Raw genomic sequence first — 17,490 nt, 5'->3', positions numbered from 1 at the left:
AGTAAAGTCAAAATCAAATTTCAAAATTAAACTCCTGAGCTCCTATGAGGTAGGCACATGGGAGCTCAGGGGCGTGTCCATGTAATTATACAGTGTTGCAAACATTGCTGCTATAGAGTGCCAAACATAAATGCATGCACCTACCTAGGTTTACTCTTCATCAAAGGATACCAAGAGAACAAAGCAAATTTGATTATATAACTAAATTGGATATTTGTTTCAAATTCCATGCTCTTTCCAAAGTATGAAAGATACATTTTTAGTCTACTGCCCTTTAAAGTTTCCTCCAGCTTAGTGCTCTATGGAAAAAACACCTACTTCTATGGGGCTCACAGTTCTGCTTTGCCATTTCTGTAATTGTATGTCTGTCTCAAAACACAAGACAAACAGCCCAATATATCAGATAAGTCAATAGATAGATAGATAGATAGATAGATAGATAGATAGATAGATAGATAGATAGATATAGATAGATATAGATAGATAGATAGATAGATAGATAGATAGAAAGATAGATAGGAATTTGTACGCTTTTATAGTTACTGGATAATTTCCTAGACAAATATGCTTTCCACAGAATTCCATAACTTTCTTGGGGAAGCAGCTTTGAACTTGCATAGTACTTGAGACTCAGCCCTTTTTTAATGCATAATGCAGTTATTTGGGGGTGCAAAAACATACCAGTCTTTTAGAATGCACTCCCAATGTGCTCATTGGACTGAGAATGAGGGTAAACATTTCCAGTTCCTATCACTGTTGTTTTCAGGCCAGCCATTCCCCTGGACCACATAGCCACACCCCTGTACCACCTACTCAGTCCCTAAACCACACACAACACACCTCACTAATGGAACACCTGTGACTCCACCCAGGGGCCTCCCTGACTCAGTTCCCCAGCCTCCTGGACCTGCATAGAATTCTCCAGAGTAAGTGATTGCCCAGGGTATAATATTATCATTTTATTACAACCTAGTTAGCCTAATTTCTAACACAATGTATTAAATGTACATTAATGTTATTGTCTGTAATACTGTAGGACTCACTGGGGAAAAAAATAATTTTCAGAGTACAATTACAAGATTAGCAAGCCAGATAAATAATAAAGGTGCATTGCACATGTTTTACTATGCATACATGTTATATGGGGAATTAAATAACCAGATGCATGTCCCTTTAATGTACACTTTTCTAACAGTTAAATATACCCTAGTTTGATCTGTACAGTTGAAACCCCATACGAAAGCATCTTTTTCTCAGCAGGTGAGACAACATACATTGTATTTTGCTGTGTATCTGTACAAAGCTAGAAAATCAAGTAATTCTATATCCTTGCCTCACACCAAAAACTGATAGCTAGTCGTTACTGATGATATCCTATCCCTTCTGGGATTCAGTACCTTTGTTTATGTCTCTCCTTGTCACATTATATTCCTGATGCTATCAGGCACAAAGTCCAACTTCAGTAAAGCTTTACTCTGGCTACTGGAAACTCCCATACAAATGGCATAACAATGTGAGATCAGTAATATTGTATTGAAGGCAGATAATGGTCAACATTAAAATATGCAGAATTTGAAGTGCATTTCATGATTATAATACAGGCATTTTTGTAATATTTGTATATGTGTATTAGCAAAAAATGCATATGGTAAAATAACATAATTTATGTAAGAACTTACCTGATAAATTCATTTCTTTCATATTAACAAGAGTCCATGAGCTAGTGACGTATGGGATATACATTCCTACCAGGAGGGGCAAAGTTTCCCAAACCTTAAAATGCCTATAAATACACCCCTCACCACACCCACAAATCAGTTTAACGAATAGCCAAGAAGTGGGGTGATAAGAAAAAAAGTGCGAAGCATATAAAATAAGGAATTTGAATAATTGTGCTTTATACAAAAAAATCATAACCACCACAAAAAAGGGTGGGCCTCATGGACTCTTGTTAATATGAAAGAAATGAATTTATCAGGTAAGTTCTTACATAAATTATGTTTTCTTTCATGTAATTAACAAGAGTCCATGAGCTAGTGACGTATGGGATAATGACTACCCAAGATGTGGATCTTTCCACACAAGAGTCACTAGAGAGGGAGGGATAAAATAAAGACAGCCAATTCCTGCTGAAAATAATCCACACCCAAAATAAAGTTTAACAAAAAACATAAGCAGAAGATTCAAACTGAAACCGCTGCCTGAAGAACTTTTCTACCAAAAACTGCTTCAGAAGAAGAAAATACATCAAAATGGTAGAATTTAGTAAAAGTATGCAAAGAGGACCAAGTTGCTGCTTTGCAGATCTGGTCAACCGAAGCTTCATTCCTAAACGCCCAGGAAGTAGATACTGACCTAGTAGAATGAGCTGTAATTCTCTGAGGCGGAATTTTACCCGACTCAACATAGGCAAGATGAATTAAAGATTTCAACCAAGATGCCAAAGAAATGGCAGAAGCTTTCTGGCCTTTCCTAGAACCGGAAAAGATAACAAATAGACTAGAAGTCTTACAGAAAGATTTCGTAGCTTCAACATAATATTTCAAAGCTCTAACAACATCCAAAGAATGCAACGATTTCTCCTTAGAATTCTTAGGATTAGGACATAATGAAGGAACCACAATTTCTCTACTAATGTTGTTGGAATTCACAACTTTAGGTAAAAATTCAAAAGAAGTTCGCAACACCGCCTTATCCTGATGAAGAATCAGAAAAGGAGACTCACAAGAAAGAGCAGATAATTCAGAAACTCTTCTGGCAGAAGAGATGGCCAAAAGGAACAAAACTTTCCAAGAAAGTAATTTAATATCCAATGAATGCATAGGTTCAAATGGAGGAGCTTGAAGAGCCCCCAGAACCAAATTCAAACTCCAAGGAGGAGAAATTGACTTAATGACAGGCTTTATACGAACCAAAGCTTGTACAAAACAATGAATATCAGGAAGAATAGCAATCTTTCTGTGAAAAAGAACAGAAAGAGCAGAGATTTGACCTTTCAAGGAACTTGCGGACAAACCCTTATCTAAACCATCCTGAAGAAATTGTAATATTCTCGGTATTCTAAAAGAATGCCAAGAAAAATGATGAGAAAGACACCAAGAAATATAAGTCTTCCAGACTCTATAATATATCTCTCTGGATACAGATTTACGAGCCTGTAACATAGTATTAATCACAGAGTCAGAGAAACCTCTTTGACCAAGAATCAAGCGTTCAATCTCCATACCTTTAAATTTAAGGATTTCAGATCCTGATGGAAAAAAGGACCTTGAGACAAAAGGTCTGGTCTTAACGGAAGAGTCCACGGTTGGCAAGAGGCCATCCGGACAGGATCCGCATACCAAAACCTGTGAGGCCATGCCGGAGCTACCAGCAGAACAAACGAGCATTCCTTCAGAATCTTGGAGATTACTCTTGGAAGAAGAACTAGAGGCGGAAAGATATAGGCAGGATGATACTTCCAAGGAAGTGAAAATGCATCCACTGCCTCCGCCTGAGGATCCCGGGATCTGGACAGATACCTGGGAAGTTTCTTGTTTAGATGAGAAGCCATCAGATCTATTTCTGGAAGTTCCCACATTTGAACAATCTGAAGAAATACCTCTGGGTGAAGAGACCATTCGCCCGGATGCAACGTTTGGCGACTGAGATAATCCGCTTTCCAATTGTCCATACCTGGGATATAAACCGCAGAGATTAGACAGGAGCTGGATTCCGCCCAAACCAAAATTCGAGATACTTCTTTCATAGCCAGAGGACTGTGAGTCCCTCCTTGATGATTGATGTATGCCACAGTTGTGACATTGTCTTATCTGAAAACAATGAACAACTCTCTCTTCAGAAGAGGCCAAGACTGAAGAGCTCTGAAAATTGCACGGAGTTCCAAAATATTGATCGGAAATCTCACCTCCTGAGATTCCCAAACCCCTTGTGCCGTCAGATACCCCCACACAGCTCCCCAACCTGTAAGACTTGTATCTGTTGAGATTATAGTCCAGGTCGGAAGAACAAAGAAGCCCCCTGAACTAAACGATGGTGATCTGTCCACCATGTCAGAGAGTGTCGTAAAATCGGTTTAAAGATATTAATTGAGATATCTTTGAGTAATCCCTGCACCATTGGTTCAGCATACAGAGCTGAAGAGGTCGCATGTGAAAACGAGCAAAGGAGATCGCATCTGATGCGGCAGTCCTAAGACCCAACATTTCCATGCATAAGGCTACCAAAGGGAATGATTGTGACTGAAGGTTTTGACAAGCTGATATCAATGTTAAACTTCTCTTGTCTGACAAGGACAGAGTCATAGACACTGAATTTATCTAGAAACCTAAAAAGGTTACCCTTGTCTGAGGAATCAATGAACTGATTGGTAAATTGATCCTCCAACCATGAACTTGAAGAAACAACACAAGTCGATTCGTATGAGATTCTTCGAAAATGAGAAGACTGAGCAAGTACCAAGATATCGTCCAAATAAGGAAATACCAAAACCCTATTCTCTGATTACAGAAAGAAGGGCACCGAGAACCTTTGAAAAAAATTCTTGGAACTGAGGCTAGGCCAAACAGTAGAGCCACAAAACTGGTAATGCTTGTCTAAAAAGAGAATCTCAGATACTAAAAGTGATCTGGATGAATCGGAATATGCAGATACACATCCTGTAAATCTATTGTAGACATATAATGCCCGTGCTAAACAAAAGGCAGGATAGTCCTACAGTAACCATCTTGAATGTTGGTATCCTAACATAACGATTCAATAATGATAGATCCAGAACTGGTCTGAAGGAATTGACCTTCTTTGGTACAATGAAGAGATAAAATAAAACCCCAGCCCCTGTTCCAGAACTGGAACTGGCATAAATACTCCAGCCAACTCTAGATCTGAAACACATTTCAGAAATGCTGAGCCTTGCTGTGTCAACTGGGACACGGGAAAGAAAAGAATCTCTTAGCAGGAGGCCTTAACTTGAAGCCAATTCTGTACCTTTCTGAAACAATGTTTCTGAAACCAGAGATTAAGAACGGAATTGATCCAAATTTCTTTGAAGAAAACGTAATCTGCCCCATACCAGCTGAGCTGGAATAAGGGCCGCACCTTCATAGATACTTAGGAGCTGGCTATAGGTTTCTATAAGGCTTGGATATATTCCAAACTGGAAATAGTTTCCAAACTGATACCGCTCCTGAGGATGAAGGATCAGGCTTTTGTTCCTTGTTGTGAGGAAAGGAACGAAATGATTATTTACCCTGGAAAGAAAGGGAAAGCAAAGTTGACTTAGAAGACATGTCAGCATTCCAAGTTTAATCCATAAAGCTTTTCTAGCTAAAATAGCTAGAGACATATACCTGACATCAACTCTAATGATATCAAAAGATGGTATCACCAATAAAATTATTAGCATGTTATAGAATAATAATAATGCTATAAAATTATGATCTGTTACTTGTTGCGCTAAAGCTTCTAACCAAAAAGTTGAAGCTGCAGCAACATCCGCTAAAAATATAGCAGGTCTAAGAAGATTACCTGAACATAAGTAAGCTTTTCTTAGAAAAGATTCAATTTTCCTATCTAAAGGATCCTTAAATGAAGTACTATCTGCCATAGGAATAGTAGTACATTAGCAGGAGTAGAGACAGCCCCATAACCTTAGGGATTTTTGTCCCAAAAAACTCTAATCTGTCAGATGGCACAGGATATAATTTGCTTAAACGTCTAGAAGGAGTAAATAAATTACCCAAATTATTCCATTCCCTGGAAATTACTTCAGAAATAGCATCAGGGAGATAAAACACTTCTGGAATAACTACAGGAGATTTAAAAACCTTATTTAAACGTTTACATTTAGTATCAAGAGGACCAGAATCCTCTATTTCTAATGCAAATAACACTTCTTTAAGTAAAGAACGAATAAATTCCATCTTGAACAAATACAAAGATTTATCAGCATCAACCTCTGAGACAGAAACCTCTGAACCAGAAGAACCATTATCAGTATCAGAATGATGATGTTCATTTAAAAATTCATCTGAAAAAAAGAGAAGTTTTAAAAGACTTTTATGTATACTAGAAGGAGAAATAACAGACATAGCCTTCTTAATGGATTTAAAAAATAAAATCTCTTATGTTATCAGGAACACTCTGAAAATTAGATGTTGACGGACAGCAACAGGTAATGTAACAGTACTAAAGGAAATTTTATCTGCATTAATAAGTTTGACATGACATGCAATACAAATAACAGCTGGAGAAAACAGATACCAAAAGTTTATAGCAGACTTAGCTTGGTAGCTCCAGCACTGTGCAGTGATTTTCCTGTAGTATCTTCTGACTCAGTTGCAACGTGGAACATCTTGCAATATGTAAAAGAAAAAAACAACATATAAAGCAAAATTGATCAAATTCCTTAAATGACAGTTTCAGGAATGGGAAAAAAATGCCAGTGAACAAGCTTCTAGCAACCAGAAGCAATAAATAATGAGACTTAAATAATGTGGAGACAAAAATGACGCCCATATTTTTTAGCGCCAAAAAAGACGCCCACATTATTTGGCGCCTAAATGCTTTTGGCGCCAAAAATGACGCCACATCCGGAACGCCGACATCTTTGACGCAAAATAACGTCAAAAAATGACGCAACTTCCGGCGACACGTATGACGCCGGAAACGGAAAAGAATTTTTGCGCCAAAAAAGTCCGCGCCAAGAATGACGCAATAAAATGAAGCATTTTCAGCCCCCGCGAGCCTAACAGCCCACAGGGAAAAAAGTCAAATTTTTGAGGTAAGAAAAAATATGATAATTCAATGCATAATCCCAAATATGAAACTGACTGTCTGGAAATAAGGAAAGTTGAACATTCTGAGTCAAGGCAAATAAATGTTTGAATACATATATTTAGAACTTTATAAATAAAGTGCCCAACCATAGCTTAGAGTGTCACAGAAAATAAGACTTACTTACCCCAGGACACTCATCTACATGTTGTAGAATGCCAAACCAGTACTGAAACGAAAATCAGCAGAGGTAATGGTATATATAAGAGTATATCGTCGATCTGAAAAGGGAGGTAAGAGATGAATCTCTACGACCGATAACAGAGAACCTTATGAAATAGACCCCGTAGAAGGAGATCACTGCATTCAATAGGCAATACTCTCTTCACATCCCTCTGACATTCACTGCACGCTGAGAGGAAAACCGGGCTCCAACTTGCTGCGGAGCGCATATCAACGTAGAATCTAGCACAAACTTACTTCACCACCTCCCTTGGAGGCAAAGTTTGTAAAACTGATTTGTGGGTGTGGTGAGGGGTGTATTTATAGGCATTTTAAGGTTTGGGAAACTTTGCCCCTCCTGGTAGGAATGTATATCCCATACGTCACTAGCTCATGGACTCTTGTTAATTACATGAAAGAAATATCACTATTATAGTAGTATACTGGCATATGCTGCTATTGCCCAGTGTACCAGCTTGTATGAAGTAAATCAAGCCTTTCTGACACAATAAGGGCCAGATTACAAGTGGCGTGCTATTGTTCTTTTTTCTGGGACAGGTTAGCGAGGACAGGTTAGCACGCATTTTACAAGTTGAAAGTAAAAAGTTAGCATGCGAGTGCAACCAGAGGTGCGCTAACTTTAGGCCGTTGGATATTGTGATTGCATACTTATCTTTCACGCGCTAACCCGATACACATTAGATCAACTGCACTTAACCCTAAAAGGTTGTTATGCATATTTTGCATTCCAATGTTCTTCCCATAGAAAATAATGCATGTAAGCACATTACAGTTTTTAACCATGATGATGATTATTATTAGTTATTTATAGAGCGCCAACAGATTTCGTAGCACTATAAGCATAGGCGTGATATGGAAGGTAACATTTTAAGGGATCAAATGGGTAGAGGGCCCTGCCGAGAGTTGTACTGTTGTAGTCAGCTCTTATGAAGGTGATCTACAAACAGATGGGCTCATAGACTTACATGCTAAGGTGATTCAAGAGGCTAACAAAGGAGGAGAGGAACTGGGGTTAGGAAAGGTTAGTGTAGGTTGTAAGCATCCTTGAACAGTAGAGTCTTTAAGGAGCATTTGAAACTATCAAAACTAGGGGAGAGTCTAGTGGAGCGAGGCAGAGAGTTCCACAAAATAGGGGCCAGTCTGAAGAAGTCCTGTAGACGCAAATGTGAGGAGGTAACAAGAGAGGAGGAGAGGAGGAGGTTGTGAGCAGAGCAAAGGGGACGGGAGGAAGAGTATCTGGAGATAAAGTCTGAGATATAGGGGGAAGCAGTGCTATTGAGGGTCTTGTGTGTCAGAGTCAGAATTTGTGTTTAATCCTGGAGGCAAGAGGAAGCCAGTGAAGGGATTAGCATAGAGGTGCAGCAGATGAAGTGCGACGTTTAAGGAAGATGAGCTGTGCAGAGGCATTCATTATGGATTGTAAAGGAGTGAGATGGCAGCTAGGGAGACCAGAGAGGTTGGAGTTGAAATATTCAAGGCAGGAAAGGATGAGAGAGTGGATTAAAATCTTAGTTGTGTCTTGTGTGAGGAAATATCAAATTTTAGAGTTGTTTTTAAGGTGGAAGCGGCAAGCTTTAGCCAAGGACTGAATGTGAGGAGTGAAAGAAAGATCTGAGTCAAATGTGACCCCAAGACATAGGGTATGCAGTAGTGGTAATGATGGAGTTATCAACAGTTATAGCTAAATGGGAGTGGAGATTTTGGAAGAAGTGGGAAAAATAAGAAGCTCAGTTTTGGAGAGATTTAGCTTAAAGTTAAAGTGACAGTCAACACCAAAATTGTTATTGTTTATAATGATAGGTAACGCCTTTACTGACATTGCACTAATTGGCTAAAATGCAAGTCAATAGATAATAAATAAATAGTCATGTGATCAGGGGGTTGTTTAGATACAAGGTAATCACAGAGGTTAAAAGTATATTAATATATCTATGTTGGCTTTGCAAAACTGGGTAATATAGGGATTATCTATCTTTTTAAACAATAACAATTTAGGAGTTGACAGTCCATTTAACCCCCTTAAGAACCAAGGACGTTGTATGTACGTCCTCAAAAAAACATCAGTTAAGGACCAAGGACGTACATAGCACGTCCTCAGTGAAACTCTGGAAATATTGCAACAATGCCTCGACATTGAGGCATCATGCAATACCCTTTAGGCCTCTACCGATTCAGAGAGGGCCACTCTGTGGCCCTTTCTGCATCGGCCAGCCATGGTGCCGATCGTTGGTGCTGTGGGAGGGCTTGGAGGGTGGGCGGCCCATTGCTGGAGGAGGCGGGAGGAAGGTGGGAAGCCGCTACGACACCGGCACTAAGTGGGAAGGAGGGTGAAGGAGGAGAGGGGGATTCTATGTAGGATCCGTGCCTGTAAAGGGATCTGGGAGGGGTAGGAAGGTATGCTTATGGGGGGGGGGGCAGCTATACTACGGAAAATAGTTGTTTTTTTTTGTTTATTTTTGAAATGACTAATTTAAAATAAACTGGGTACTGGCAGACAGCTGCCAGTACCTAAGATGGGGGCAAATAAGTAGAGGGGGTAGGGTTAGAGAGCTGTTTGGGGGGACTCAGGGAGGTTGGGTGGTAAGGGGGGATTCTACACTGAAGAAAATTTATAATTCTTTTCTTTTTCTTTATTTCTTTTTTTAAACCTTTATTTTTATACTGGCAAACTTTCTGCCAGTACTTAAAGTAAATGTCAACTTTCAAGAATGAGTGCCCGGTTTTAAAAAATACTATTAAAAACAGGGGCACTTTCAGATGGGGTGAACCTGGGGGGGGGAGAGCTGTTTGAGAGGGGTCAGGGAGGGATCAGGGGGTGGGATGTGTCTGATGGGAGGCTGATCTCTACACTAAAGCTAAAATTAACCCTACAAGCTACCTAATTAACCCCTTAACTACTGGGCATAATACAAGTGTGGCACACAGCGGTATTTAGCAGCCTTCTAATTACCAAAAAGCAATGCCAAAGCCATATATGTCTGCTATTGCTAAACAAAGGGGATCCCAGAGAAGCATCCATTTGTGTCATAATTGCAAAAGCTGTTTGTAAATAATTTCAGTGAGAACCTAAAGTTTGTGAAAAAGTTAACGATTTTTTTTATTTCATGGCATTTGGTTGTGAAACTGGAATCTGTGATGGTATAAAACAAACACACAGAAGGGCGCCTCCTAGTGTAATAAAGTACAGATGGTGTACAAATATGTAATAACAGATGTTCAGGTACACACAAGTGTGTCACTCGTGCTTAGTAGTGCATACTGGAATCTCAGTGTCTCAGCTCACTGTTCTTTTCCCCACAGGTCTCAGTCTAGGCTGTAGTCTCCAACCGCAAACAAACATGGACAGGCTCTCAGTCAAGTGATAAGTTTTAAAATCACTTTTATTAAAACAATGGTCTTTAAAAGCACAGTGTATACATATATCACTGTGTATTAAAATGCAACTAGTTACTCAGCAAGCTTGCTGTTTCGTCAGGCATCTAACAACCTGACCTGGTTTCCTCAGGCATCTAATAACCTGAAATGGTGGCATGAAATATACCAAAATGGGCCTAGATCAATACTTTGGGTTGTCTACTAAAAAAATATATATATACATGTCAAGGGATATTCAGGGATTTCTGACAGATATCAGTGTTACAATGTAACTATAGCTAATTTTGAAAGAACAAAAAATGGTTTGTAAATAGCAAAGTGCTACTTGTATTTATTGCCCTATAACTTGCAAAAAAGCAAAGAACATGTAAACATTAGGTATTTCTAAACTCAGGACAAAATTAGAGATTATTTAGCATGGGTGTTTTTTGGTGGTTTTTTCATCATATTTTATATAATTGTTATAGTAAATAATATGATATGATGAAAATAATAGTATCTTTAGAAAGTCCATTTAATGGCGAGAAAAACTGTATATAATATGTTGAGTAAGAAGAAAATTACAACTAAACACAAACACTGCAGAAATGTAAAATCAGCCCTGGCCCCTAACGGTAAGAAAATTGAAGAATGGTCTGGTCACTAAGGGGTTAAGGTAGTGAGAGAACATCCAAGATGAGATATGAGAAGGACAGTTAGTGACATGGGTTAGCAAAGAACAGGATATGTCTGGTGCAGAGGTAGATTTGGGTGTCATCAGCATACAAGTGATATTGAAACCCATGGGACTTTATTAAGGGACATAATGATGACGTATAGATTATGTTCCTCTAACACATATTTGCTAGAAGTTTGATTTTCTCAAATACATTCATTACCTATATTTCTAGCCCCTTTGTGTGGGTTAGACACAAATTTAACAAGGGTCACAAATGCTGGAATTAAAGGCTCTAAGGAATTTATTTTTATTATTATTATTATTATTATTATTATTATTTTACAAATGTCTTCAAAAGGATAAGAACAAATAAAACTGAGAAGCCTAATTATAAAGTCAATAGGCAAAACAGATAAAACAGATGTTTTTAAATAACTCTCCAATATATTTCTATTATCTAATTTGATTCTTTCTCTTAGCATCTGATTTTTCTTTCACAATTCAGATAGAATATACAATTTTAAACAATCTTTGCAATTTACTTGTATTACCAATTTTCTTTGTTTTATTGTTATCCTTTGTTGAAAAGCAGGAAGATAAGTTCAGGAGTGTGCACGTGTCTGCAACACTATATGGCAGCAGTTTTGCAACAATGTTATACAATAGCAACAGCACTAGATGGCAGTGCTATTTCATGTTCCTTTAAAGGGACACCTAGTAATTAGAAGAGATTTCTGTTGTGTTGCTATTGAATAACATATTCTTTTTACTGCAATCATTTTTTTAATAGACAAACTCCTCCCACCATTTGCCTTATTTGGAGGAGCCAATCGGGGCTTTAGTCTGCAGACAACAAGGATAACCACTGCTGTAAAGTTAGTATAAAATTAATTGGTTTGCAGTTGTTTAGTTAAAGCCAATTACAGACAGATAAGTCATCAGGTGCATTTCAAGGTCTGAGAGTTTGAGAATACTCTATTTCCAGAGCTACATTACATGAAAAGGGGCAAAACAAATGAAAATGTATCACAAAGTTGTTGCATTACACATAACTAAACATTTTATATAAAAATCCCAAGGTGTTTACTAGACATGTGCTTTTGTTTCATAAGAAGGTCCTTTAGCGCAGGTCCTGGTTGCTCTGTGAAAAAGGTTTGGGATTAGCATGGCTCTCCAGTGCGCTAAAGGTAAGTATAAAGCTACAGGTGAAAATGTTCACCTGTAGCCTAGAAACATGTACATTAATTTAACGAAAATAAATGTAAATGTTCAACTAATGGTCGGTATTGGTTGAGTTTAAAACGAGACGAATACCAAATAGTGCAGGCAACGGATATTCGAAATACGAAGTATTTTGAATATTCGGAATGAAAGATTCAGCCTAATCAAAAATTTCATATGCTAATTTCTTAGACCTTGAAGGCCGCCTCTTATCTGAATGCATTTTGACAGTTTTTCACCACTAGAGGGTGGTAGTTCATGCGTGTCATATAGATAACATTGTGCTCACACACGTGGAGTTACCTAGGAGTCAGCACAGATTGGCTAAAATTCAAGTCTGTCAAAAGCACTGAGATAAGGGGGCAGTCTGCAGAGGCTTAGCTACAAGGCAATCACAGAGGTAAAAACTATATTAATATAACAGTGTTGGTTATGCAAAACTAGGGAATGGGTAATAAAGGGATTATCTTTTAAAACAATAAAAAACATAATTTATGTAAGAACTTACCTGATAAATTCATTTCTTTCATATTAGCAAGAGTCCATGAGCTAGTGACGTATGGGATATACATTCCTACCAGGAGGGGCAAAGTTTCCCAAACCTTAAAATGCCTATAAATACACCCCTCACCACACCCACAATTCAGTTTAACGAATAGCCAAGAAGTGGGGTGATAAGAAAAAAGTGCGAAAGCATATAAAATAAGGAATTGGAATAATTGTGCTTTATACAAAAAAATCATAACCACCACAAAAAAGGGCGGGCCTCATGGACTCTTGCTAATATGAAAGAAATGAATTTATCAGGTAAGTTCTTACATAAATTATGTTTTCTTTCATGTAATTAGCAAGAGTCCATGAGCTAGTGACGTATGGGATAATGACTACCCAAGATGTGGATCTTTCCACACAAGAGTCACTAGAGAGGGAGGGATAAAATAAAGACAGCCAATTCCTGCTGAAAATAATCCACACCCAAAATAAAGTTTAATGAAAAACATAAGCAGGGGACTTCCTGTTGGAGGCGGAGCATGCAGGTAGCTGCAGGTAGCTGCAGGTGCTGTGGAAGCTACGCACCTCTGTGTGAGGCCTAATACACCACCAACAGATGCCTTTTTTGCCCTTGGCCACGTATAGGTCTGGGCTACAGGACTTTGGTCCGGCATGGGAAGTTAACGTTTTGCAGCCTAGGAGTGCACGCTGGCTGGTGCACACCATTTCTACATGGGCCCACAAACACTGGAATGAGACGCTGTCAGATAAGCATTTCTAACGCTCTGCAGGGCTGTATATCTGTGGCTACGAGTCTACCTACTTAATGCACCTGCTACCCAAACTCCGTTTTCTAAAGAACCTCTTGAGCCCACCTGCACAAAGACTGGTTTCTTTATAAACAACACGTTTTGGAGGCAGGTTATACTAAGCCGCTGCCGCAGCACTCACCTGGCAGAGCAGCTGCTACATGCGAGCGGAAGGCTCTTCTTGTCCCCGCCAAGCCTGGACCTGCACCACGAAAGACTCCGGTATTGCGAGTACACCAGAGAATACTGGGAACATGTGAGCGGAGTCCCTCTCCCTGGATGAGAGTTGCGGGTGGCAAGAAGCCCGAATCTGAGCCCCCTGGATGGGCATGCTGCCAAAGCATTAGCTCCTCCCCCATCGTGAGGTACTGGAAGCGTTTCCATACAGCGGACTTGGTTACCGCTTGGCTGGCGCTCTTTTCTCCTTGCAGGCTGTTCCCGGAGCGAAGAAGATTGGCTTGGGCGGCTGTATGATTGACTCCCGCTTCAGTGCGGGCAGGCTGGTTTACCGCGCAGGTATTTGCTCATCTGGAGTGCAGCCAGAGTTCTCCTAGCTCTGGCAGTTCGCATCTTATGACGATCGAGTGGGTACAGATCTCAAGGAGGCTCCAGATATCTGCCCCGAGGAACTACATCTAGGTTTGTCTATCGGTTCTCTGCCGACGGAAAAAAAAAAAAAAAAAGAGGTACTTTAAGCTTGCTCATCATATATGTTTGTCCGGGTGCCCTGCTGAGTACAGTGCGTAGTCTTAGCACTTGTGGGATTTATTGTCTGCACTGACACCCTCAATGGACTGTGCAAATTGCTACTGTGATATTGAACTGGGGGTGATGGACTGAGTTTGGGGCCAATGACACTCAATTTGGGGTTTGAAGGACTGAGATCCATATTTCACCTAAATGTGCATAATATATCTTGCTTGTCCTCCACAGGTCTGTCAAATTTTGAGCATTATAGGTCTAAGCAGAAGGGTTTGTTTCCCCTGGAAGCAAGAGTAAGGAGATGAGCACTTATATGAGTAACTTGCTTTGCGGTGTTATCTGAGGCAAAAACATAAGGGGCTGATTTTTACAGATTTTCCTTTGCTGACAGTTAACCCGTGCTAGAGAGTGTTGAGGTTGATTTCTACGCATGGTAGATAAATGATATAAAATGGGCAGTATGCCACACAGGCTTTGATAAATTCATTCTCTCACCTGAATGCTATCCTTAAGTTAATAGTACTAAATATTAGGGCATTGAAGGATATTCCCTTTAGATTAATCTTTAGCTACAAATTATTGCAAATTTAATGTGGGGCAGGCAATTCCTTGTAGGGTGGCTATATACTAAAAAAATATCTATCTACAATTTTTATATCTTTTTATTCTATATTCATCTGTATAGCTAAAAGTCTTGTATCATGAGGTTTAAATCGACACTGTAACATACACCAGAAGGAGTTTAGAAACTGAGAACAGAGTTTTCAGAAAGCATAGTATTCTAGATAAAAGTTAAATTTTTAGGGAACTTTGGGAGTGTAAGTGAAACAAAAAAACACTATATCACTTGTAGAGCACACATTGGGGTTTTTGTTTTCTATTTTTGTTTTTTTTCTATATTTTTTTTTACCAATTGTATTACACATATAATATAGAGGGTTGCTGCATGAGATTTATCACCTAGTAACAACCGGTTAGAGCACTATAAGTACTTGTTTGAGAATTCGGAGTTGTCTCCCTTATCTGTAAGCTATATAGATAGTAACTGTCACAGCACAGACAAGTTACAGTCACGTCCTGTCCATGGACAAATACATTAATCCAAAAAGCTCACCCTCCAATATGCCTCCTAAAGCAAGTGACAAAAAAGGGGGCAGCAGGAATCTGGACTCTAGTATAGTCTCACCACTGGAAAAAAGTATCCCCAATCCCTTTCCCATTAATATGCCAGAATTTGCAGCTGAAGTGGCCAAATTACTTACACCTCAATTCGATATGATCAAGCAGGAGATCAGAAGTGAGATATCAAACCTCACTTTAGAGGTTAGGCAGTTTTCCTCAAGACTTGAGGAAATAGAGAATCGGATCTCGGATCTAGAGGACAGACTTAATGTAACGGATCCTACAATGGACACTCATAGCAAAATCATTTCGTCCTTGCAGGCCAAGGTGGAGGACCTTGAGGACCGATCGAGACGTAATAATCTTAAAGTGATCGGTCTGCCTGAGTCCCCTGAATTTCAAGACTTAATGAATTTTGCCACCATTATACTACCCCAGGCTTTACAGATTCCGGCTCCTGCTGCTCCCTTTTTGATCGAGAGAGTACATAGGATAGGTCAAAGGCGTGAGCACAGTGAGGCCGCACGACCCAGGCCAGTAATCTTTAAGTTCGTGAACTTTCAAGACAAGTTATTATATCTCAAACATTACAGGAAATGTGGCTCTCTCTCCGTAGGCCCCCATAGACTACTAATGTTCCAAGACTTCTCCTCTGAAACACTAACTAAGAGAAGAGATATGTCTTTTTTTTATGGGAGACTACAGAGAGAAAACTACAATATCAGACTGATTTATCCCGCAAAGCTAATAGTACAGAAAGATGGTAATACACACACACTCAATAATGTTATGGAGGCAGAGACCTTCTGTAGGGAAACAGGGATACCATGACCAGGTACCGAATTGTATTAAGGATATGCTTTTTGATCTTAGAATTTAAACATTTAATTATTAAGGGTTATGTTTTTGATGGCTATATGTTTTTCACAAGTGCAAATAAGAGACATGTCTGTTTTCTATGGGGGACTACGGAGGGAGAACTACGATATTAGATGGATTTACCCCGCAAAGTTAATTGTACAGAAAGATGGTAATACACACACACTTAATAATGTTATGGAGGCAGAGACTTACTGTAGGGAATCAGGGGTACCCTGATCACGTATCGAATTATATTAAAGATATGCTTTTTTTGATCTTAGAATTTAATCAGTTAACTAACATGAGATGTTTTTTGGCAGGCTATATGGTTTCCATAAGTGCAATCTATGTTAGCTATAGTAATGGTGGTTTTTTTAAAAAAATTTTTTTTTTTTTTTCTTTCCTTTTTTCTCTTCTCCTCTCCTTTCCCTTTCCCTCTCCTCCTCCCCCCGCCTCCTTTTCTGTCTTGACTGTCACCTTCCGGACAGCGGTCCCCAGTTATGTTTTAGAACCTATGGAACACCTTCTGAGGGTAGGGGCCGGTAAGTTGAATAATATTGATGGCATATAATCTTAAATTTCTATCATGGAATGTAAATAATATTGATGGCATATAATCTTAAATTACTATCCTGGAATGTAGGGGGTATTAATTCACCAATTAAAAGAAAAGCTATAATAAAACATTTGGGGAAATTTAACCCCGATATAGTTCTCCTACAGGAACTACATCTTAATATCACCGAAACCCCCAAACTTAAATCTAAGTGGGTAGGGGAAGTGGTAGCAGCTCCATTCACTTCAAGGAAGAGGGGGGTCGCAATATTGATAAACCGGAGATTGGATTATCATATAATTAATATGGAGGCTGATCCCGAAGGGAGATTTTTAATACTTGAAATAGAAATTAAGCATATTAGATATATAATTTGCAACATATACGGACCCAATCAAATTGACCATACATTCTGGTCAGTTCTGTCCGTAAAGCTCCATAAATTTATTGGATTAAATCTAATTATTGCAGGAGATCTTAACTTGCTAGCTGACCCCCTTTTAGATAGCTCTAATAAAAGAGCTTTAATCAGCAGAGGTAGGAAGGTACTCATCTTTCAGAAATTATGTTCGCATCTGGGCCTGGTCGATTTATGGCGGGTACAGAACCCGGACGATCGTACTTATACGTGTGTATCTCATGTCCAGCGTTCATTCTCCCGGCTTGACTATTTTCTG

At 39.1% G+C, this 17,490-nt stretch overlaps 1 protein-coding gene across 1 annotated transcript in view; it reads right to left on the bottom strand.

Annotated features, from left to right (window-relative positions):
* Positions 1-17,490, bottom strand: part of ERICH3 (glutamate rich 3) — an 85,863-nt gene that overhangs the window by 19,899 nt on the left and 48,474 nt on the right. The window lies entirely within an intron of this gene.

Source organism: Bombina bombina, chromosome 10 (assembly GCF_027579735.1).
Source record: "Bombina bombina isolate aBomBom1 chromosome 10, aBomBom1.pri, whole genome shotgun sequence".
Classification (NCBI taxonomy): Eukaryota; Metazoa; Chordata; class Amphibia; order Anura; family Bombinatoridae; genus Bombina; species Bombina bombina.
Note: the sequence above shows the minus strand (reverse complement) of the source record. Positions and strands in the feature narration are given on the sequence as shown.